Below are 10,854 nucleotides of genomic sequence, written 5' to 3'. Positions count from 1 at the left end.
AGAGGTTGGCTGGAAAACACTATCACTGTCGGCGATGTTACATGGAGAGGGGACGTGAATTTTTCTTTAGGCGTTGGTCACAGAGTCTAACTCTCTTATTTCCTCCCTCTTCAGTAAGGATCAGAACACCTGAACTTCCAATGTATAAAAAAGGTTTTTTGTTTTGTTTTATGTTTTTTAAAAGATTTTATTTATTTATTGGACAGAGAGAGACACAGCGAGAGAGGGAACACCAGCAGGGGGTTTGGGGGGGTGGGAGAGGGAGAAGCAGGCTTCCCACTGAACAGGGAGCCTGATGTGGGGCTTGATCCCAGGACCCTGAGATCATGACCTGAGCCGAGGGCAGACGCTTAACGACTGAGCCACCCAGGCGCCTCTAAAAAATGTATTTTAATTCAAGTACAGTTGACACACAATAGAACGTGTACTGAATTTTCCAAGCCAACTCTTGTATTTTAAACATATGAGTTATTAGAGAGATAAATATGATGACATATTATTGATTCTTACAAACACAGACTACACTTTGTATTTGATGACGTTCCCAGTGGCTAGTCATACCCCTCCCCCCTCATTGATATGTATGATACCTATAACATGGAGTTCCCCAAACTCTGTAAAGCAGGCTGAAGATTCCGATGATGAAATGTGCTCCTCCCCATGTCAGGTCAAACTCAGTCCACAATTCTTCAGCTCTCTCTCGAGTTGCTTGGGGGAACTAGTCAGTTATTATTCGGTGGAAACAGCAGCCACCACCGTGGCTTCAAGATGGAAGGTGCTATGAGAGCGCTCATTATTAGTGTTTTTTGTTTGTTTCTGGCCATGTACTCAGATAGTCTTCAGCAGCGGCTCGCGGAGTGCGAGCGTCAGACAGCAGCAGCAGCATCACCTGGGAAGCTGCCAGAAGTGCAAGTTCCTCTCGCTCCGGACCTCGGGCCTCAGCAGCCCGGGGGGTGGGGCCCAACCACGTGCGTCTCCCCCGAGCGCTCAAGCTGTGGTTGCGATGCGCTCAATTTTACCCGTAGCCCTTCCGCTCAGCGGCCCCAACCCAGTGGCATCACCCGAGGGGCTTTTTAGAAATGCAAAATCTCGGGCTGCACCCCAGACCCGCCGAATCACAACCTGCAGCTAAACACGAGCCCCAGGGCAGTGGAGCCTGAGAAACCTCGGGCTGTGTTACCGTGTCTGCATGATGTAATGAGGACCTCTCCTCCAGTAAGTTAAAAAACCTGCCGGCCTAACCCGAGAAACGGCGAAATTGCCTTAAAACCTCCAGCCCCCTAGCCCAATGTACCGCGCCAACTGCACGATTATCTTCCTGCAGCGATGACAGGGCTCCGTGTCAGGCAGGGTAAAAGGGGGGAGCCAGGAGGGGGAGACTCCGGGCGGGCGCTCGGCTCCAGGTGGGCCCCAGGAGCAGGTGTGGCGGGAAGGCGCGAGAAGGGGGGCGATTTCCACGCCGGGGAGGGAGCTGAAAGGGACGTGGGAGGGGGGGTGCGCTCAGGGAACGCCGCGGGGGGCGGCAGGGGTGGGGGCCGACTGCCCCGCCCGGGGCCCCGCGGGAGAGGGGGGCAGCCCCTCCCCTGGGGGGAGGCCGGTGGGCGGGGGGTCGGGGGCGGAGAGGGAGGTGGGTCCCGGGCCGGCGCGGGGGCGGGCGGCTCCGCAGCTCCCCGCCCCCGGCCCGCCCCTCCGCGGCGCCATTTTGCAGGCGGCTGTCGCGGGGACCGGAGGCGGCGGCGGCGGCGGGCACTGCGGCGCCGAGGCGCGGCGGCAGGACGGGAGCCCAGCGAGCTGCAGCCAGGTGAGAGCCGGCCCGCCGCGCCCCCCGCCCGGCCCGCGAGCCGCACCTGCAGGGCCGGGCCGCGAGGTGCCCGCCGCGCCCACGAGGCCGGCCTGGCACGGCCCCCGCGCGCTGTCACCGGCCCCGCGGCGCGGCCTGCGCCCCCCCAGCCCCGGCCGGTCCCCCGGGTCCCCGCACCCGCGGGCCAAGCTGGCCGCGGGGCCCGGGGATGCCCGGCGACCCCCCAGTCTCCGCCGCCCCACCGGGCCCGGTCGGGCCCCTGGGCGCTCACCCTGCCCGCCCCGGGAGCCGCAGCGCGCTCGGGCCCTCAGGCCGCGCCGCGGGGAGGCAAGTGGGTCCCCCGGGACCGGGCTGGCCGCCGTCGCAGCCTCCTCCCGGGCCCTCGGCCCGCGCGTCCTGGGGTCCCTCTCCCCTTGTCCCTCCTCGGGAGGTGCGCGCGGGCATCCCCGTGCCCCCGGAATTCAGGGCTATCAGGAGGGCGGCGGGGTGGGGGGGGTGCCTCGTACATTTTTTGCTTTCTTCTCTCCTACAAAGGCTGCGCCAAGTAATTTTAGAAGCCGCTGCTCGGACCCCAGGGCCTTTCTCTCCGGCCTGTTCCCCCGGGGGTCACGAATTCCCCTTGTTGCTACCTTGCTGGAAGGAGAAATTGACATTTTCGAGTGTGACTACTTTAAGGGCTCAGAATTTTCTCCTTCCTTTGACTCTGGATATACCCTTGAGTGGGTAGCTGACAGGAACTCGGCCTACAGGCAGGGGGTTTTAAGCGTGACTGATGAGAAATTCTTGATTGTCAGGGCAAAGGGTAAATGAGGGCAATTGCAGGTGGAAGAAAGTCACCCGTAAGGGATTTCTGGGTCTGGGGCGTCAGCAGAGGCTGTTACTTTTATTCTTGCAGTGCTGGAAGATGGGAGGGGGAAGATGCTGTCCCTGCTGACGTTTGGGTGTGCTGAGAAGGCTGGTGATGTGCGAGGACATGGGACCGGGAGTCCCGAGGCAGTCTGGTTTGAGCTGTCATTAATTGGCCATGTGACTTCTCCCGGCCAGTTTCTTCCTCTCTAAAGCCAGAGACAAGAATCAGGGGTAGCTGAAGCTTTTTTATTTTTATGTTTTTGCATTTGAATGCCTTTGGGCTGGGGCCTCACCGTTTCCAGTTGTCTACACCTGCCTTTTTACCTTCGCAGATGACTTTGCTTGGATAGCCCCAAAGGTGTTGGAATCTGGTGAGATTTATAAAGGGCCTTTCAGCTCAGAGATTCGGAATTCTGTACTGGGTTATGGTTGACTCTGGCAGGATCACTTGTGAACCTGTCCCTAGTGGTCTCTTTTCACTTATCCAGAATTTAATAGCGTTTGGGCAGCAGCCTTTTAAATGGCTGGCGGTGGGTGTGCGGTGTAAGTCCTCACGGCACACCTGTTAGTTGAAAGGAGGTGAGCAGGTGTGTCCAGCCAAGCTACCTGTTTCACCTGACAGCCTGAGACAGCCTGTGCGTGAGCTATCTGCTTTCTAGACCATTTCCTTTGTCAAAATGGCTACCGGCTTCTTTCTTTGAATTCCAGGGCATTTCTGTTGGTTTTTTTGGTCTGAGTGGGGAGTGATTTTTTTTTTCTTTTTTTAAGGAAAGAGGTATTTCAGGAACTTTACGTATTGACAGTTTGTTTTTTTCTTTTTTCACATGGTTGCATGGCAGTTGTATTTTCTGACTGTGGCAAAGTTAATTAAGCTGAGTTTTAATGTCTGTTAGGATGTTTCAAAAATGCTTATGAAAGTACTTGGCTAGAATACTGTAGAGCGTTTTCCTAGGTTTCATGCCAGCCACACTGCCTGTCGCGTCTGTGTAGCAAAGGCTAGAGGTCTTAGGAGTGCAGGAGTTCGGTGTCACAGGAGCAAGCTCACAAGCCTTCTGTTAGTCTACTTGCTAATTTGGTGCCAGGTGCTGTTGAACAAATAATTGTTGACTAACACTCAGTCTTTTGCCCTCAAGGAGCCTAAAGTCTGGGATATTAGAAATCCTGAGTTGGGGCTATTGCCATCCTGTTCAGTGTCTCTAAAGACAAAGCTGGGATCCTTTTGGGGACTCCTTTCTGGCACCAAATGCGAATTTTCGCATTTTGCTTAAGGGAATTAAAAGGCAGCAGTCATAATTTGCAATTACATAGTGCTTTGTACTTGTAAATGAAAGCTTTTTAAAAACTTATTTTTATTTAATCCTCTTAGGCTTTTTTTTTTTTAATTTAAACATTTTACAGTCCTTCCCTGACCTGTTTCCAGGCCTTGCCTATAAAACTCCCAACATACTAGTCCGTTCCCGACGCCGGATAACCTCATTAATTCATTTTTGCTCCCTGCTGTTCTTCCAGTTATTCTCTCCTCAGAGGGCCGCCTGTCTGGGCTTTTATTCTTTTGCTAGGGAACATTCCTGCTCCAGGTTAAGCTGTGCATTACTGACGCAGGATTTAAAGGAGCCCTGTGTGTGCTTTATGGCACTGTCTTCCTTTTCTCCCCAGCTTTCTATTTCTCGCCTGTTATTTTGTCACAGGTTCTAGATTGTTGACTCTCGAATAATTGAGGTTTGCTTGTGGCTTATACTTTTCCTTGGACTTTCACATATTTAGTACATTCATTGATAACCCACTGTGTGCTAGGCAATGTTTTTGGTGCTCTGGTTGCTGCTTGGAGATTCTCTGCCCACATGGAGCTCACACTCTGGTGAGGAGGCAAAGAGATTTCATGCCCTGAAGAAGAATCTGGCAGGATTGAGGGTATTAAGTGTTGGGCGTGGGAGTTGAAATTTTAGGAAGGATAGACAGGGAAGGCCTGAGTCACCTTTGAGTGAAGATGTGAAGGAAATGAGTCATGTGGATATCTGAAGGCAGAACATTCCCAGTGGAGGATGCAGCAGATGCAAAGGCCCTGAGGCAGGAGGAGAGCGTTTGGTTTTGAGGTCAAAGAGACAATGGGAGTTGAATCCTGTAAGGCCATGTGACAGTAAGGCCTATGGATTTTACTTTGAGGGGAATGGGAGCCGGTGGAGGGTTTTGAGGGACTGACCTAGCTTTTAACAGGACACGCTGGTTACTGCTGTTTGAGAGTCAACTAGAAGCAGGGAGGGCGGGGCAGCAGGGTGAGCCCCTGGGTGAGGGCTGAGGGTGGTGGTCAGACCAGGGTGATGGAAGGTAGCTGGGGAGGTGGTGAGAAGTGATGGGAGTCTGGGTGGGGCTGAGGAGATTGCTGATAGACCAGATATGTGAGGTGGGGGTGGTGGTGTACAAAAGAGTTGAGGGTAATGTCCAAATTTCTGTCCTGAGCTCCGAGAATGAAAGGAACCCAAGGTGTCTGAGATGGCTGAGGAGCAGGTATAGGGCATGTCGTCATGCCAACCTGACAAACCCAAACGCAGTCATAAAGGGAGGGAGTGGGTGTTTGTGGGGAGCTCCGCCTCCAGGGAAGTGTAAATCTTTTTGAGAACTTCTCGTTGTCCATAGTCTTAATTCTCTCCTCTGACCGCAGGTGTAGGTGGCTTCTAAGGCCCTCTGAAAATGTACTCCATGAAGGAGAGTTCCAGCTACTCGTTGATTCAATAACCATTTCTCACACTGCTTCAGTGGGGTTGCATGTTATGCAGGCCTAGAATCTAAAGATAGCACAAAAAGCAAAGAGTGGGATTCATCAAAAATGACCTTTGGAAATTCCTCTATCCCAGGAAGTGTGGCAGGCATGGTCTGCGTACACGCTCCATACAGAAACATCTGAGGATTCAAGTGTATGTAATGAACGCAGGAGAGAACAATGGATAATTTCACAGAGGATCGTACTTAGGACTTGAGTCAAGTGTCCTCACTGCTGTGCACTGTTCAGTAGCTTCAGGTTGCAGCCAACCCTTTCTGTTGGCCACCGTTTTGACTCCGGTTTTTTCTTATTCATTGTTTCTCTGCAGCCTCAGTGAGTCCTTCAGTGAGGGGTCAGAGTTGCCGTGGGCTGTTGCTTGCTTGGCTGCCCCAAACCGTGGCTCTCTCTGGTCAGCGGTCAGGGAAGCCTTCTTCATTCACAGTTCTTGCCACAGGTTCTGCCCAAAGCTGCTTGCTCGTGTCCGTTGCCCTGGGGGTCTTTGAGTGCCTGGTGGAGGCTCACCCATCTAGGTGGCTCCCTCCCTCCCAGTTCACCCTCAACATGAGTCTTACAGAGCTGAATCCCCCATCTTCCAAGCTGAATGTGAGCGCAGTTTAATAAAATGCACTTCTCCTCTAGGAGCCTCTCCAGGCAGTAGAGCGGACCCAAGGAAGACTGGACAGTGGACCGCCTGAGCTGGGGCCCGGGCACATCGGCTCTGTGCTGAGCACTTGAGGTCAATAGTGTTAGTCCCAGCAACTGGCAGGTAGAGCTGTTCTGGGCCGCATTTTACCAGTGAAGAAATTGGAGTTTGGTTAACTTACCTGAGTTAACTCTTGGGTCTTGATTTCTACTCTTAAGCTCCAGTAATCCAGGACCCTCAGTGATAGAATACCCTTGCCAGGTCTTGTCTGAAGCTCTGGGTTTGTAAGTTCCTGTTGGCATAGAAGAGGCTAGAGAAGCTAGTGTTGGGTGCCAGGTGCTCTGCCTAGGACCTCCTGTGGTCACTAATGTCCTTTGATCATGGCCACCCTAGAAAATGGGTATTAATTACTCTGGTTCTCACTTTATAGCTGAGGTCTGGATCCTTCTTGCTAAGTCTCCCCCCCCCCCCCCCACCTTTCTCTTATCTGGCCTGTTTTTCATTCCTTTGCACCACCTTTATTTATTTATTTTTTAAGATTTTATTTTTTTAAGTAACTTCTACACCCAATGTCCAACATAGTGCTCGAACCCACAACCCCGACTGAGATCGAGAGTCGCACGGTCCGCTGACTGAGCCAGCCAGGAGCCCCGGGTCCTTTGTTCTTCAGTTAGTTCCCCCTGGCATTTCCTGTAGGAATCTTCCATAATCCCCCCCCGCCCCCCCAACCCCGACACATAGACCTTTTTTTTTAATGTGGTCTCCCTTTGAGGTGGCATCCCTTTGCCACCAGCTTCATTTAATTAAACTTGCATTAGCGTTTTCATTCTGGACCATCCCTTCATCAAGGAGGCCGTGGTGTTAGGACTCTGTGGTTGGTCTTCTCCACCCGTCTTCTGATGGAGAGCACTGCTGGAAACGCTGTTCCTCATATATGGCTACTATAGTTGGCATTTCAGCCCTCAAATCTGTTTGGTTTTCTCGTCCCCTCCGCAGTGCTGGCTGAAATCCTTTGCTGTCTCCAAAGGCAAATCCACTGGCTTGGGGTTCCGATGTCTTCCTTGTCTGACGTGGTAGAACTCAAACTGGAGAGTTTCTCATTCAGAAGGTTTGGGGTGGGGGCCGATAATTTGCATTTCGGATGCTGCTCCTGAGAGAACCACTGGCACCCATTCTGGTACATCAAGTTTTACTGCAACACAGCCATGTGCATTCAAGACACCATATGACCTGCAGGCCTGAAATACTTGCTCTCTGGCCCTTTATAAAAAGAGTTTGGGGGCGCCTGGGTGGCACTGCGGTTAAGCATCTGCCTTCGGCTCAGGGCGTGATCCCGGCGTTCTGGGATCAAGCCCCACATCAGGCTGCTCCGCTATGAGCCTGCTTCTTCCTCTCCCACTCCCCCTGCTTGTGTTCCGTCTCTCACTGGCTGTCTCTCTCTCTGTTGAATAAATAAATAAAATCTTTAAAAGAAAAAAGTTTGATTACTTCTGCTTCACAGTGGTATGGATGACATCAGTGCTGGACACTTTCTATTGAATTCATATTGTATCATCGAGAACTCTTTATATATTAAGACACCGATTCACAAATGATTCCACAGAAGTATGGTATGGGGAATATATGCATATTTTGAAGTGTTAGGGAGTATAACAAGGATGGCACTTCTTTTAAGTCTTCTGTTTTATCTAAAAATAACATGACTTTTTTATTCTACTCCAGAAACATCAGTGCTTGGTTTAATATGAAACATTTTTCCTCCTTAATCTTTGAGTAAAGTTGATGCTACTGGATGTGTTATTTTAATCCTACTTTCACTCAGTTTGAGAAATAAGCCATTAAGATTTGCATTTTTTGTCATAAGTTGCAAATATTTGTCTATGCTTTGAATGCAGATCTGTCAGTCTTTTTCCTTCTCGTGCCTCCTCTACCCCAAGATTTTATTAATATTCCTTTATATGTTTGTTCTTTTAAAAAACATTTGGCTGTTATTTAATACTTGTATTGGAGTGTGGCATGGAGTAAGGATTTTTTTTTCCTCTACATTTTTTCCAGCACCATTTATTCATTAATTCATCCTTGTCTTATTAAATTAAAATGACACCTTAATCATGTGCTGAATCCTCAGATCTGTTGTGGAACTTGCTATATTATTCCATTTATCTGGCTACTCCTTTGCCATGACCTTGCTATTTTCATCATTGTAATGACTCTATAGTAGGCTTTACTGTCTGGTGATGCCTATGCTCTTTTCTTTCTTTTTTTTTTAATCCTGGATTTTTCAGTTTAGGGTTTCAAAATAACTTAATGGGAAATTTTATTAAATGTATATAAATTCGGGGAGACTTTTTATCTTTATAATATTGAATTGTTCTGTCCATGAGCATAAATCTTTGGGTTTATGTAGATCTTTTATAGCTTTCATTTTTCTAGATTGTTTTTGCTAATAAATGTCTGCAGATTACTTGTTTATTGCTCCTTATTTAAAAGTAGTTACTTAGAATGGGGTGATTTCCCCTTGCTCCTCCCTTCCTCCCACTGATAAAGAGCAGGAATAGAGAAAGTACCTGATTGCAGTCTACGTATCTTACAACCAACCACCTGTATTACTCAGGGCCATTAGCTAAAATCTGTATCCTAACAAAATAAAAAGTTATTTTTTTTTTTAAGATTTATTTATTTAGAGAACTTATAAGGGGGAGGGGCAGAGGGAGAGGGAGAGAGAGAATCTCAAGTGGACTCCCTGCTGAGTAGGGAGCCCTACATGGGGCTCGATCCCAGGACCTGAAGATCATGAGCTGAGCCAAAGTCAGATGCTTAACCTACTGAGCCACCCAGGAGCCCCCATTTGGTTTTTTTTCTTATACGTTTCTCTTTTCCTTTTCCCTCCTTCTCTCTTTCCCTTTGCTTCCTTCCTTCCTTCCTTTTTTTCTTGAAGTAGGCTCTGCGCCCACCACAGGGCTTGAACTCACTACCCTGATATCAAGAGTTGCACGCTCTCCTCACTGAGCCAGTCAGGCGCCCCATACGTTTCTTTTTCTGAATAAATTATAGAGTATTTATAAAACAGGTTTTAATGTAACAGTCCTTTTAGTCAGTTTTTACTGGAATGCATTATTGTATATAATCTTTGTTGATATTGAAGAAGTGTCCTCTTCTCAAGGTCTTTTTCAGTAAATTGTAGTACTATATATACATAATGTTTTTGAAGGAACAAAGTTCGTCACCTTGACATTGACCCCGGAATTTTGTGTACCACAAAAATCCTTGGCAGAATCTGTCCCTGTTATTGTGGTAATTCTCCAAGGAAGTTCAGTTCCCCTGCTGATTTGAGGATGACCTCAAATATCTTGCCAGGAGGAATTACAGGAGTTCTATCTTATCTTCAGGTTCATCCCAAGGGCTTCTATTTTCTGACCATGCTGTCGTATTGTGCAGCTGCTGGCATCTTTTGTGGCCGGGATTCTGATCCACCGTCTTTGAAAATGTGCTCTCCCTCAGAGAAGTTTTTGTGGCTTCTTGTTTCCCTTCCTTTCTCTTTCGTCCCTGTGAAGAGCAATCTCGATTTGCCTCTTCTGTTGAAATTCTGCTTTTTGCACCTGCTTCCTGACACCTGGTGTGAGTTCAGGCCCTGCACATCCAGGCTGCCCAACCTGCAGCCCCCTCCCCCGCAGTTTCAAGTGATGGGTTTGCACGCTCGCCTCTTGAGCTCCCTGTGGGGTCCGCCGTGGGCTCCCCGACCAGGGCCCCAGATGCTGCTCTGAACCCCTTGGAATCCCTGGCGGGGGTGGACGGGGTAGGGAATCTTCTATTATGACTTGGGCAGTAGAAGCAGACGGGGTCCAGCTCACTTTTCTTAGCGTCTAGTTCAGTGCGTAGGGCAATGCTCCAGAGCGGCTTCGGCATTTTTTTTTTTTTTTTCAATTTCTGTTTTCAACTCTTAAGATCTCATACTTATTTTGTTGTTGTTGTTGTTGTTTTGAATAGGTGTCAGTCAACTCCTAAAATGCATTTTCCAGACTTTGTTTTGACTGACTCACTTTCACTGCTAAGTATATATATACATCAGGTTTGCTTGTGGGCATCTCAAACGAGTTTCACAAAAAACATACATAACTTTGTATGCTGTGTATTCTGAAATATTATACTCCTATTTTGTGAAAAAATTAGTTGTGATGCCCTGAATTGATTTTGTGATTTGGTCACGAAATCCATACACGACTCCGCCTGTGAGTTGGAAAGGTTATTTATCCATACTGTCCTGTGGTAGAGGAACTGCGTGACGTTCTGAGGACATGATGGGAAGGAGCTCTTGACACAGAATGAACTGCAAAAAAAACAAAAAAACAAAAACAAAAGCTTTATTGAGTTGTTATTCCATAAAACCTGCCTTTTTAAAGGGTATGCTTCAGTTGTTTTAGTATATTCACTGAGTTGTAGCCACCACCACTATCTCATTTTCAAACCATTTTTATCAGCCCCCAAAGAAAACCCCGTACCTATTAGTGGTCTGTCCCCATTTTTCCCCTCAGCCTCTGGCAGCCACTAACCTACATTGTTTCTGTGGATTTGCTTTATCTAGATTTTTCATATAAATGGAATTCTACCATATGTGCTCTTTCGTGATGGGCTTTTAGCATGTTTTCATGAGTTATCCATGCTGTGGCATGTGTCAGTGCTACATTATTAGTTGACGGACACTTGGGGTGTTTCTGCATCGTAGATGCTATGAATAATGCTTCTGTGCATGTTCCCATACATGTGTTTGTGTGATCACACTTCTGTTCTTCGGGTAAATATCAA

The 10,854-nt window shown here is 48.6% G+C and overlaps 1 protein-coding gene across 3 annotated transcripts in view; it reads left to right on the top strand.

Moving 5' to 3' along the window:
- The first annotated feature begins 1,695 nt into the window (after nt 1-1,695).
- The window catches only part of SLC23A2 (solute carrier family 23 member 2), a 130,824-nt gene continuing 121,665 nt past the window's right edge, over nt 1,696-10,854 (top strand). The window contains exon 1 of one of the 3 annotated variants that reach the window (XM_045808658.2): nt 1,696-1,801. The gene's annotated coding sequence lies outside the window, so the exon portion shown is untranslated. The remainder of the gene's footprint in view (nt 1,802-10,854) is intronic. The other 2 variants (XM_087853738.1, XM_087853739.1) reach the window with 2 other exon arrangements.

The sequence above is a fragment of the Ursus americanus genome, chromosome 22 (assembly GCF_024610735.1).
Source record: "Ursus americanus isolate L20-20 chromosome 22, mUrsAme1.1.p, whole genome shotgun sequence".
Classification (NCBI taxonomy): domain Eukaryota; kingdom Metazoa; phylum Chordata; class Mammalia; order Carnivora; family Ursidae; genus Ursus; species Ursus americanus.
Note: the sequence above shows the minus strand (reverse complement) of the source record. Positions and strands in the feature narration are given on the sequence as shown.